Source organism: Schistocerca gregaria, chromosome 1 (assembly GCF_023897955.1).
Source record: "Schistocerca gregaria isolate iqSchGreg1 chromosome 1, iqSchGreg1.2, whole genome shotgun sequence".
In the NCBI taxonomy this organism is placed as follows: Eukaryota; Metazoa; Arthropoda; class Insecta; order Orthoptera; family Acrididae; genus Schistocerca; species Schistocerca gregaria.
The window spans coordinates 951,887,078-951,899,866 of NC_064920.1; the positions used below are offsets into that span (position 1 = coordinate 951,887,078).

Genomic DNA, 12,789 nt, shown 5'->3' on the forward strand with positions numbered 1-12,789 from the left:
TATATTACGCCAATAGTATATAAACAGTGTTGGAATGATATTTCTAACATCCAAACCGTGTAAAACCAGCTTAGGCCGTTACGCAGGGCGAAACGGCATCACAACCCTAGAATAATGTTCTTAAACCAAACAAAATAAGTATAAATCTGTGAGACATCAGTTAAGTCTCGATTCCGGCGTCTCATGTGCACCAACAACAGAACAAACGAAAAAAATCATTAACGCTCAGCTCGGGAACCAAGTACGAGTAATATTTGAGCGTAGGTCACAAGAAGCTCATCAAGTGCAAAATATGAAGCACGATCCTAGCACTAATGGCACAGGAATGTGAACGACACTGCCTTTGAAGCTGACAGCACGTACCTTGCAGGACCTCCACTATTCTTTGCGTATGGACCGCGGCCGTCGTCAGCGTAACTGCACGGTTACCCACACTCGTCGGGTAGATCCCAAGTGAACAGTTACACAGAGCAGTGAAGTGCGAGCTCTTCGCGAAGTCGTGAAAAACGCGGTGGACTGGCAGTGTTTCTTGCGAGCGCCCTCAGCGAGTACTGCGTCCGCCGGTGAAGAAGGCGCAACCAGAGGCAGAGGCAGAGGATGGGCTCCCTTATCGGTCTGCGGCAGACCGCTTCCTCGTCCCAGAAGCGGCCCCTGACGACGGCGCTCCTGCCATCGCGTCCGTCTCAGTGGGACGCAAGTAGGGCTCCGAGGGGGGGGGGGGGGCAGCCACACACAGGCCGCGTACTTCCTCCTTCACGTATAAGGCTGGGCAGCCTGCTACGACGTCTTCACGTAACAAATTTTACATACTGGCTGACAGAAGGTCACGGAGCGAAATGGTATCTGATGTTATTTCAGTCATTAGGGCATCGAGTTAAATTTACAAAGAATTTGGCAGTATGAGCCCACTTATCACTACAACGTATGAAATGGAAGTAGGAACTTCAGACAGCCGAGATCGCTGTAGTAAAGCATTTATTTTGATTACCAGCTTCAGCTATGTTGCCATCTTCAGACTTAATGCTATATACTTTAATGAATTTCGTCCATGTGCACACTACACGGTGTCACATCAATACATATCAGCCACATAATTGAAGAATGAAAAGTCTGTATTGTAGTTTTGGCTGGAAGTCCCCTTTCGGGGAGTTCGGCAGTCTGGTGCAAGTCTCTTTGTCTGAGTCCACTTCAGCGACTTTTGTGTCAGTTATAATCAAATGATGATGAGAACAGCACAACACCCATCCCCAGGGGAAAGAAAACCTTCGAGTCGATGAGGAAAGAGGAAATGAACCCGAGCCCCTCTGGCATTTAGCCGCCCTCAAAAATCCTTATCTTCTTCTCCTTCTTTTTCTTCTAGTCATTTTCTTCCTTTTTAGTCTGAAGCTGAAGGCATTTATAACTTCATTGGCAGACATGCAAATACGAATGTGCAACAGCCTTAGTACTAATATATGAAAATTTGTGCTGAACAAGACTCCAACCCTCAACCACAACACTAATACGACCTATTCTTGAGTACTGATCGGGCGTTTGGGATCCCTATCAGGTCGGATTGAGAGAGGACATAGAAGCAATTCAGAGGCGGGCTGCTAGATTTGTTACTGGTAGGTTTGATCATCACGCGAGTGTTACGGATATGCTTCAGGAACTCGGGTGGGAGTCTCTAGAGGAAAGGAGCGTTCTTTTCGTGGATCGCTACTGAGGAAATTTAGAGAACCAGCATTTGAGGCTGATTGCAGTACAATTTTACTGCCGCCAACTTATATTTCGCGGAAAGTCCACAAAGATAAGATAAGAGAGATTTGGGCTTGTACACATGCATCTAGGCAGTCAATTTTTCCCTCGTTCTGTCTGGGAGTTGAACAGGGAGAAAAGATGCTAGTTATAGTACGAGATACCCTCCTCCACGCACCGTATGGTGGATTGCGTAGTATGTATGTAGATGTAGATGTAGAACCCAGAATTCCTTATTTATACGAGTTGCCGCTTTAACCGTTTTTTTTTAAACCGTTCCCTCACCCCGTAAGTTTGGGCCTTGATGTTTTAATTTTTTTATTTTTTTATTTGTAATTAAATTTTCAAGAAAGGTACTAAAGCATTACAAAATACAAAATCTCAGTTAGGAATGATGCTAACAAAATTTGTGTACACGAACAGAATAATCATAGTTATTACGTGAAACAGCACTTGCTCTGAAATTAACCACTAAAAATTACAGAATACAGGTACCTAAGGAAACAGTTTTGAGTGTGTCTTTTTTTTTACCTATACAGCGTAAAAAGAATAACATAGCAAACTCAAAGATGCTCCTGGTGTCTGAAAATGAATCCGCGACGGTCCGTTTTATAGAAGTCGTTTGGGAACATGCCTTCGGAAAGCGAACGCCGAGCCTTTCATGGTCATGAGAATCTAGATTTACCTGTCACCGTGGAAGAGTTAGGTGAATCTATATTCTCATGACCGCGGTGGAGGTTTCAACTGCGCCATGGGTTGGAAAGAATGCTACATAGATAGAAAAAGCGGACTGATATTTAACGCGTTGTCTTGTTACGTGTTGTCGTATTACCAAAAATGCCCAAAAATCGATGACGTTCTTGGTCCATTTCCGAAACGTTAAGGACGGCGATGACTTTATCCAGGTGACCGCAAGCATCTTTGATGGCGGAGCACACTGGGGACGATCATGTGCATTGTTGCCCAGAGACAAAGAGGCAGCATCTACCTCAGGCACATTATCTCAGGCTTTTTCTTGCAGCAAATTTAAGAATGAAAAGCTTCAATACTCATTAGTATGCTGTCATTTACCAACCAGCACCAAAATTTTGATCGTTTATGGAAAAAGGCTGTTATTGCTTTCATTTTACTTTGTAAATGGTTGATGACCACGCAGACATGTTGAAAACTTTAGGGTTTATGGAAAAAATTAGTGTAAGAGGAAGTCTTGTACTTTTTACACAAGTTCGACTCTACAATAGTTATCAGCGTTTGTGTCCATTCTGCAGAATTCTGACGTGATACATAATTTGCCCGTGAACCACGGACCTTGCCAAGTAGGGTGATCCGTCTGCGTCTTCAACGCAGACAGACGTACCGTTGGTGCAACCTCATCGCAGGGGCTTGTGTGGAAAAGTCGGTCTAAGAGGCAGTTCCTGAAGGGGGAAGCAGCCTTTTCGGCAGCTGGACGGACGACAGTTAGGATGATTCACTGACCATTTCTCGAAAAACTAGTTCACGTGGACTTGCTGTGTTGGTACTACGGACGGCTGAATGCAGGGCGATAGTGAAGCCATTTTTTCCGATAGCATGCAGCGCTACTATATGGTTTAATAGTGATGGCACTCTCCTGGGTAAAATATTACAGAGGTAAAAAGTATCTCATTCGGATCTCCGTGGGATAAGAATTCAAAATGATGATGTCATCAGAAAAAAACAAAACGACACACTACTGGTCGGAGCGTATAATATTTGATACTTAATCAGGTAGGCAGATGAAGAAATTTTATATAGAAAGGGGAAGGTTGCTTCTAATTTTAACGGGGATTAGTGAAATGCTGTGACAAACGTACAGGTCTCCTAGCGAGGTCAGCAAACGGTTATAAAAGCGAAGACAAAGAGTGGTAATGCTGGAATATTTCTAATAATAAGATGAAAACAGGAATGCAGGTAAGCTACTATGAAGATCATAGTCATCATGACCTCGACAGAAACGAAGACAACACCCACCACAGTAGCACAAGTTGATATGCCCACTGGTCATGCAGATGATGAAGACGTTGACATGTATAAAGAGGTAAAGGAAATTATTGAAACAGGAATAGGGAGACGACAGTTTACCCGGTATATGTTATTAGATTTCGATAATAAACAAAAGTAAGAAAAAGAGAAGAAAAAACTGTGGGAGAATATGGATTGCAGGAAAGATTGTTTACGTGCAAGAGCGTGAAGAGATCTGAAAATACTGGAAGGATTAAGTTTGATTGTATAACGGTAAGACAGAGATTTCGAAACAAGATTTTAATTTGTATGACATTTTCAAGGGCAGATGTTTATTGGGGAGATGTTTATTGGTTACACATTGCAGATTAAAAGTGAGGAAATAGGAAAAAAGGTAGTAAATTAAGGAAGAACGTTCGTGAAATTGACCAAAAATGTCAATTTTCAATTTTTTTTTATTTATTAGTAGAACTCATCGACGATATCAATGACGAATCGCATTCGAAGTCCCAGAAACATTAAAAGTGTGACACGACCTTCCTTTGCCGGCGCGGTAGCTCAGTGTGTTCGGTCAGGGGGATAACTGCCCTGTGTAATAAAAAAAGTGAGTGAGCGGTTCAACGACGAACCTGAACGTGTGTCATAGGACTCACCCCGAACAAACGCAACGAACAATTACGAACAAAATTAATAAGAAAACAAAACTAATAAAACAAGTGGTAACTTACTCGCCTCCCATGCAGCAGACCTAGATTCGATTCCAGGCCGAGCTAAAAATTTTCTCCGCTCGTGGACTGGGTGTTGTGTTGCACTCATCACTTTTCCATTATCACCAACACGCAAGTCGTCCAATGTGGCGTCACCTTAAATATTTGGCTCTTGGTGGCCGAATTTCCAAGGATGGGGCTCCCGGCCATCAATGTCACACCATCACTTCGTCCTTTCCTCCTACATTCGTTGTAATTCATCTTTCTCGCCAGTATTCTCCCAATTAATTTCGTCCCAACACGATATTGTTATTTTCTTGTCTTCGTTTTCATCTGGTCCCTGCGGATTTTTTTCTTCCTTCTTCTCTTCTCGTGATAAGATTTTTACTTCTCTGTTCAAGGTGCTGCAGTTGTTCTGGGTCGGTGCGTCATTCTCTTTGGCATGGGCGCTTAGCTGTCAACTCGAACGTTTATTGGGGTTTGGTGGTCTTAACTCCACGTCTTCTATCTGTATTCGCTTTTCTTGTTCAGCTTGTTGATAGTGGTTTCTTTGTTGATAATTTGTCGGTCTATTGGTTCTCCAGTTCCCGTTCCAGTTGTCGTTATTCCCTCTGTAATAGGTCTTGCCGTTCCTGGGTGAATTATAGTTATTGCCATATTCTCTTCTAAATCCATAACCGGTTCTTTGTTGAAATCTATTGTCGTTTCTTGGTGCGAAGTTATCACGTGGTTCGTAATTATTGTTTCTTCGTACTGTGTCTTGTGGATTCCACTGCTTTCTGCTTTCGTTTTCACGTGCGTTTCGTCTTTTTCTTGCATCATCTTCCGAAAATATGAACTCTAGTTCCCTTAGAACACCTTTAAATGCTTCGACGTCATTGCCTCCGCGACCTACTAATGATTTCTGGTATTTCAATGGTGGCTTCATCGCCCATAATTTAATCAACTCTCCGCCACTGTATGGTACATCTAAGCATTGATTCTTGTTTGCCATTACTTCGAAACATTTCACGGGACTCTTCTCTCCTGAATTTTCAAATTATGGGTTCTGTAATAATTCGTACTTCACTCTGTTCTGTGCTTCGCTGGACCAATATTGTGAGAGAAACTTCTCTCTGAAATCTTCGTACGATCGGCAAGTCGCTGCAACGTTCTGCACGGTTTCTGCGACTGTTCCTGACATGTGTGCAGATATAAAGTCTAATTTGTGTGCTAGTGTCAAGTGTTCTGGAAATCCTACTCAGAATTGATCAATAAAAGTTTGTGGATGTAATGAGTTTCCTTCTCGAAAGTGTTGAAATTTTCTGACTGTGGGGAAATGATCGTTGTAGTACTTCGTCATAGTTCCATATGAAATTCGCGATTCTTAGCCACTTTTGTTTTTGATCATTTCGCCCGTCGTTCTTCCCTGGTGTGGTAGATCCATTGGATATTGTCCACTGTAATTTTCGCCTACCCTTGCGTAGTATCGTTGGAGTGGTACGCGATAATTTCCTTCAATTGGTTGTGAACGTGTAGCTGAATGCATTGCACTGTACTCTCCGCGACCTGGCTTTCCATTGTCACGTATGTTACTTTCCGCATGTGATTGGAATCGCAAATGCGTAATATTTTCGTTAATTGCTTGATTTTCCGATGCTCCTACAGATACGGATGTGGTTGCAGACTCTGTGCTTGTTCGATCCTGTTCACTACGCTCTTCAATGGTTTGCAACAACTCTGTTCGCAATTTCGGAAATTGTCGCTTCGTTTGCGCTTCTATTTTGGCTATGCTATTATCATATCTTTTTAGCGCTACTTTTGTGATAGGTTTGTGTAACACACTGTTTTCTACAATTTCACGCGCTGTACCTGCTGCTTGTCTAGTAATTTCGTTTATCTGTTTCTTTAGTTTCTTGACTTCTCCGTGGGTGTTGTTACGTAATGTTTTGATCTCGTCCTGAATGTCATTACGCAATGTTTGTACGTCCACTTTTACCTTGTCAATGTCGTTCTCAACTGATTGTAACCTGTTATTAAGTTTCCTATCACTTCTCGAGATTCTTTTGCCTCGTCTTCAATATGACTTAGGTGTAACTGAATTTTTTTGTTTTGTTCTTTAGTCGCACACATTTGTCTCGTGGTTTCTGCATTCTGAATTTGAATTTGGCTCGCTATGTCTTTATTTTGCATTGTCATGGTTTCAGTAATTTGTTGTAATAATTCTGCCAGACTGGTGGATCCTATTGCGTTTTCTTCCGACGTCCTACGCTCTGTGTTTTCGCCCAAGTGTTGGTTGGCAACCGATAGCATTGAACTGTGCTGTGACACGTTTCTGCTCGCATTCCTGGTACTCTGTGGTGAGGGAGCTCTGATTACTGGTACTATGGGTTCTACGTATTCAAGACGCAAGTTAGAATCCTCATCGACTGTCTCTCTACTTTACTGCTCCTCTGTCGTATGCTGACCTAGGTTCTCTGTGCCTTGGCGTACATTATGCTCGTTATGGTGTCTTATCTGTCCTATTTCTCGCGATACTCCATCGTCTGTTGTACTGTCCTCTATTCTCTGTCCATTTTCATGCTGGGTCTCTACCTCAATTCGGTCACGGTCTCGATCTGCCATTGCTAATCTTTCCGAATCCCTTATTTTCTGTTTTAAAAGTAATTCACGTGCCTTACTTCGCGTCAACATGCGCTCATACGATCTCACGCGTTTCATAAACTTTTTGTTCACACGACTTGTAAAACAATTCACTTACTTGTTGGGTCAGAAACAACTTGTCAACTATATCTCCGCCACCTGCGCGCTTGCATTGGAAAGAAAACTTAATTCTAAAAATTTTTGAAATTCATCACTTAATTATGCTATTGTCTCTGCTGGAATGTCTCTATTGAATACTTTCTTACTATCTATCGCTGCAACTACTGTTTTCGACTTTGTATAACTTTGGGGAAAAAAATGTTTACTACGAAAATTTTTCAGCAGGTATTTTTCTGACCTAGTTAGGCACGTGGTCGACCTTCAATCATAGTATTTTACCATCCTGGCAGGATGGTGTCTGTTTGTTCTATATGGTGTCTCCCTACCACTTTCGCGCAACGACGCTCTGAGCGTGTTTTTTAGGGAATTGACTAGTTTGAACCTGGGACCTGTTGCTGGTAAGGAGACGCCAGACCACACATGTCATGTAGAATTCAGAAGAGTTCAGTGATACTAGCGATGATATAACCAAATACTTACTGATCTCAGCATCAGCTCCACTGCACTCCCTGTAAAAGAATCTTAATACTAACTAAATTTATTGGAAGTGGTTCAAGGCTTTCCTATTTTTAGTTTGCTGGTAAAATAACGTCGAAAAAGCAGTTAAGGTTACCATTGGAAATTTTATTCTACTCACAAAACATCGCTTATAAATTGCAGTATTGATAAAAGGCAATGTTTTAATACAGGATAGTAAAAACCAACTGCGTTCAACAAAAATGTGAACGAATATTCCCTGAATGGAATTCCAAGTTGTACAATGCATCGAAGGATGACCTATGCCATATCACATCTATAATCTAGGTTTAAATTAAGTTTCACAAAAGAGCAAACTATCAAAATGGTCTACAGTAACCCTCAATTATCTTCAGTTACTTATCTAACTTGTCGTAAATTACAGTGGCTGATGTGGCTTCTCAATAACTGTTGTTGTTGTGGTCTTCAGTCCTGAGACTGGTTTGATGCTGCTCTCCATGCTACTCTATCTTCTACAAGCTTCTTCATCTCCCAGTACCTACTGCAACCTACATCCTTCTGAATCTGCTTGGTGTATTCATCTCTTGGTCTCCCTCTACGATTTTTACCCTCCACGCTGCCCCCCAATACTAAATTGGTGATCCCTTGATGCCTCAGAACATGTCCTACCACTCGATCCCTTCTTCTAGTCAAGTTGTGCCACAAACTTCTCTTCTCCCCAATCCTATTCAATACTTCCTCATTAGTTATGTGATCTACCCATCTAATCTTCAGCATTCTTCTGTAGCACCACATTTCGAAAGCTTCTATTCTCTTCTTGTCCAAACTAGTTATCGTCCATGTTTCACTTCCATACATGGCTACACTCCATATAAATACTTTCAGAAACGACTTCCTGACACTTAAATCTATACTCGATGTTAACAAATTTCTCTTCTTCAGAAACGCTTTCCTTGCCATTGTCAGTCTACATTTTATATCCTCTCTACTTCGACCATCATCAGTTACTTTGCTCCCCAAATAGCAAAACTCCTTTACTACTTTAAGTGTCTCATTTCCCATTCTAATTCCCTCAGCATCACCTGACTTAATTCCACTACATTCCATTATCCTCGTTTTGTTTTTGTTGATGTTCATTTTATATCCTCCTTTCAAGACACTATCCATTCCGTTCAACTGCTCTTCCCAGTCCTTTGCTGTCTCTGACAGAATTACGATGTCATCGGCGAACCTCAACATTTTTATTTCTTCTCCGTGAATTTTAATACCTACTCCGAATTTTTCTTTTGTTTCCTTTACTGCTTCCTCAATATACAGATTGAATAACATCGGGGAGAGACTACAACACTGTCTCACTCCTTTCCCAACCACCGCTTCGCTTTCATGTGCCTCGATCTTTCCACTACCATCTGGTTTCCGTACAAATTATAAATAGCCTTTCGCTCCCTGTATGTCATCCCTGCTACCTTCAGAATTTGAAAGAGAGTATTCCAATCAACATTGTCAAAAGCTTTCTCTAAGTCTACAAATGCTAGAAACGTAGGTTTGCCCTTACTTAATCTAGCTTCTAAGATAAGTCGTAGGGACAGTATTGCTTCACGTGTTCCAACATTCCTATGGAATCCAAACTGATCTTCCTCGAGGTCGGCTTCTACTAGTTTTTCCATTCGTCTGTAAAGAATTCGCGTTAGTATTTTGCAGCTGTAACTTATTAAACTGATAGTTCGGTAATTTTCACATCTTTCAGCACCTGCTTTCTTTGGGATTGGAATTATTATATTCTTCTTGAAGTCTGGGGGTATTTCGCCTGTCTCATACATCTTGCTCACCAGATGGTAGAGTTTTGTCAGGACTGGCTCTCCCAAGGCCGTCAGTAGTTCTAATGGAATGTTGTCTACTCCAGGGTCCTTGTTTCGACTCAGGTCTTTCAGTGCTCTGTCAAACTCTTCATGCAGTATTGTATCTCCTATTTCATCTTCATCTTCATCTACATCCTCTTCCATTTCCATAATATTGTCCTCAAGTACATCGCCCTTGTATAGACCCTCTATATACTCCTTCCACCTTTCTGCTTTTCCTTCTTTGCTTAGAACTGGGTTGCCATCTGAGCTCTTGATGTTTATACAAGTAGTTCTCTTATCTCCAAAGGTCTCTTTAATTTTCCTGTGACTATATAACAGAAAAATTATCAAGTTTCAGATTTTTATTTCAAGTGGAAAATGTGAACACCATGAGCTTTAATCTACGATCGACACTAGTATTACGCAAAAAGAGGGTGTAACAGATGAGATTTCTGCAGTTCAGAGTGAAGCTTTATGCGCCGTTATGCGGCATCGTGTGCGTTCATTGCCTTGTCGGTGTTCGTCAGTGGGCCGCGGGCAGCACAGCTCCGCTCACCTCGCCGATTCGGAACTAACTCTCCTCCTCACTTCTCCTTACTACAATTTACCGAAGTTGGTTTTAAAAAAAAACTATCTGGCTGTGTTTTCATCTGACCAATCAGGGTCTCAGTGTTAACCTTGAGCTCCGCCAACAAAAATTCTGTCCATCCAATGAGAAACGTTATACTTTTCGTGGTGGGGCAATGTTTTTAAAGTTTGCAACATAGCAGAGACGCGAAAAAGTCTTACACAAAAACCTGCAGCTGGTGTGGTCCTTTTAGCGTTATCGTAAGATCTATACTGTTCTTCTGGAGGGCTCTGTCTTTTAACATGGGCTGGGGGTGGTCCTAATGTAACAGAGACGCGAAAAAGTCTCACGCTAAAAATTGCGGGTGGTCGTGGCCCTTTTTGTGTTATCGTAAGATCTATACTGTTTTTCTGGAGGGCTCTAGCTTTTAACATTGGCTGGGGGGGGGGGGGGTCCTTGACGTAACAGAGATGCGAAAAAGTCTCACGCTAAAACTTGTGGGTTGTGTGGCCCTAGTTGTTAGCTGGCTACGTGGGTGTCCAGTCCGTCATTTTCGTAGGGTCTTCTAGCTTAACACGGTTCTGCTCTCGGCTTCTGTTCTCGTTTCTCCCCTCGGAACTGCGTCTGCCTCACGGTGGGAAGGTATGACATGCATTTAGGCATTCTTGTGTTAGTCTGTGGTATTCCATTTGCTCACTCGTCACTCGTATTACTTTGGTTAATTTAATGTCACGATTTATTCGGAGCTATGTGGCATACTACTGGATTTGCTTAACATGTCAGGGTTTTCATGGAAGGTGTGGGATTTGCCTGACACCTTACATACCTTACAAAGTAATAAAATTCTCCTGTTCGATATATTCAAAAAATCTCATGAGGGAAGCTTACTATATGCGAATAGATTAAACAGAGAAGTTTTGTAGAACTCCCTTGAATAGTTTCTGAGAATACTATTTTTTGAAACTAAAATTTTTGAATTCCATATAAAAATTAGATAAGTATAATCAAGGATTTTATTTCCTGTAATGCATGGTACAAAATTTCATTGTGGTAATCTTCAAATTTGTGTATTTGGTCCATCTTTCAATTAGTGCATGTTTTTCATGAACGTCACTCATTAAAAAAAATGAGACCTGGATCAGTTGTTGGAACGAGAGACTCTTGAGTGTTTCAGAGGAAGCATTAGGCAACGTTGGACTGAAACAGGGAAAAGAATGCAGTAGAAAATGAATGGTTAGCTTAGAGGAAATTTATGTTAAGATCTTTGGGACCAAACTGCTACTTAATCTTACTTAAATTAACTTACCCTAGGACAAAACACATACCCATGCCCGAAGGAGGACTCGAACCTCCGACGAGTATAGCCGCACGAACCGTGACAAGGCGCCAAAGACCATTCGGCTACCCCGAGCGGCTATGTAAGAGGGAACACAGCAAAGAGTCAAATGAGTAAAATGACCTAGTAGAGGCCTAGTAGAAATCCATAGATAACCAGAAGATAAAAATTTAGTAGGCAAAAGGAGAAAATATATAAATGCACCAAATGATGCAGATGAAAGGCAATAGAGAAGTCTAAAAACTGAGATTGATAGACAGTGCAATATGACTAAAGAGGAATGTCTAGATGACAAATAAAAGGCCGTAGAAGCAATTATAATTGATGAATGGTGGGCTCCATGTGGTTCCCAAGTTGTGCAGCGACCGTAAACCATAAAATTACCAAATAAGCAGCAACCAGTTGCAAAATCCTGTTTTCTTTATTTACTTTTGCAAATCGATTTCATCTGATTAACAGGCATCATCGGTGCTACAAATATAACAATAAAAATAAAAATAATTAATAACAGTGACCAAATGAATAAATGTGCATAAAGCAAAGTAAAACCAATTACATCAATGTAGACGCACATGCAAATTTACCTTTCAACGAATTCAAGGAATAATCAAGTGGTGGAGAGAGATGCTACTGCGTGTGCAGTGATTAGGACAAGAATTCTGTGGCTACATTTGGACATCAGATGCCATGAAGTAACTACGGAATTCATGTGGTACGTGATGAGCACCGTCTATGGGCGCGGACCAAGGTCAGTGTTGTCTGGGTTGGTGAGAAGCGTTTACATGGAGTGCAGCCCACGTCAAATGTTCCAGCGTCGAAGCTAGTTTTTCTTTTATAATTCTCTTTTTCCTGCTTGAGAGTATAGCCAGTTGTGGATTGTTCATCCTCCCGCAGTGTTCTGTCTGCTATTAAGGTGTTATGTAGTGACGTTTTGCACCCTTATGTGGGAAAGTGAATCCAGAACTTCCCATGGGCGCTAATCGTGCAAAACTTTATTGAAAGCTCACCGAATACACCACAAACCTCAGTGCACAAGCACAGTTGGCGCAGCGTTAGAGTCATGTGTTCCACAACACGTGAGCTGTCTCTCCGTGGTCGATCAGTGAGACATCATTGTTTCAAGCGGACATTGTACATAAACATGGGTAAACGTAAGGACGTGACAGAGCGGCAAAAAGGGGCAGCTGTGTTTGGCTGTGCCCATTGCCACACGATGTGTGAAATTGCTGGATTTACTGGCGTTTCGCGGTGAATTGTTTAATGTGTCTACAAGCTGTGTTGCAACACACGTGCCAACGAAACACAACGTCAGAATTGTGGTCGAAAAAAATCCTCACTGAAAGGGACCTGCAACGAGTTTCACGATCTATGAATCAAAACCAGGCGATGAATGCAGATCCA

At 41.7% G+C, this 12,789-nt stretch overlaps 1 protein-coding gene across 4 annotated transcripts in view; it reads right to left on the reverse strand.

Annotated features, from left to right (window-relative positions):
• Window positions 1-12,789, reverse strand: part of LOC126276092 (putative tyramine receptor 2) — a 1,721,495-nt gene that overhangs the window by 544,625 nt on the left and 1,164,081 nt on the right. Inside the window, exon 1 of one of the 4 annotated variants that reach the window (XM_049977254.1) lies at window positions 364-551. The exons of the other annotated variants lie outside the window; for them this stretch is intronic. The gene's annotated coding sequence lies outside the window, so the exon portion shown is untranslated. Of the gene's footprint in view, window positions 1-363; window positions 552-12,789 lie in introns of those variants that run through there. 4 annotated transcript variants of the gene reach the window in all.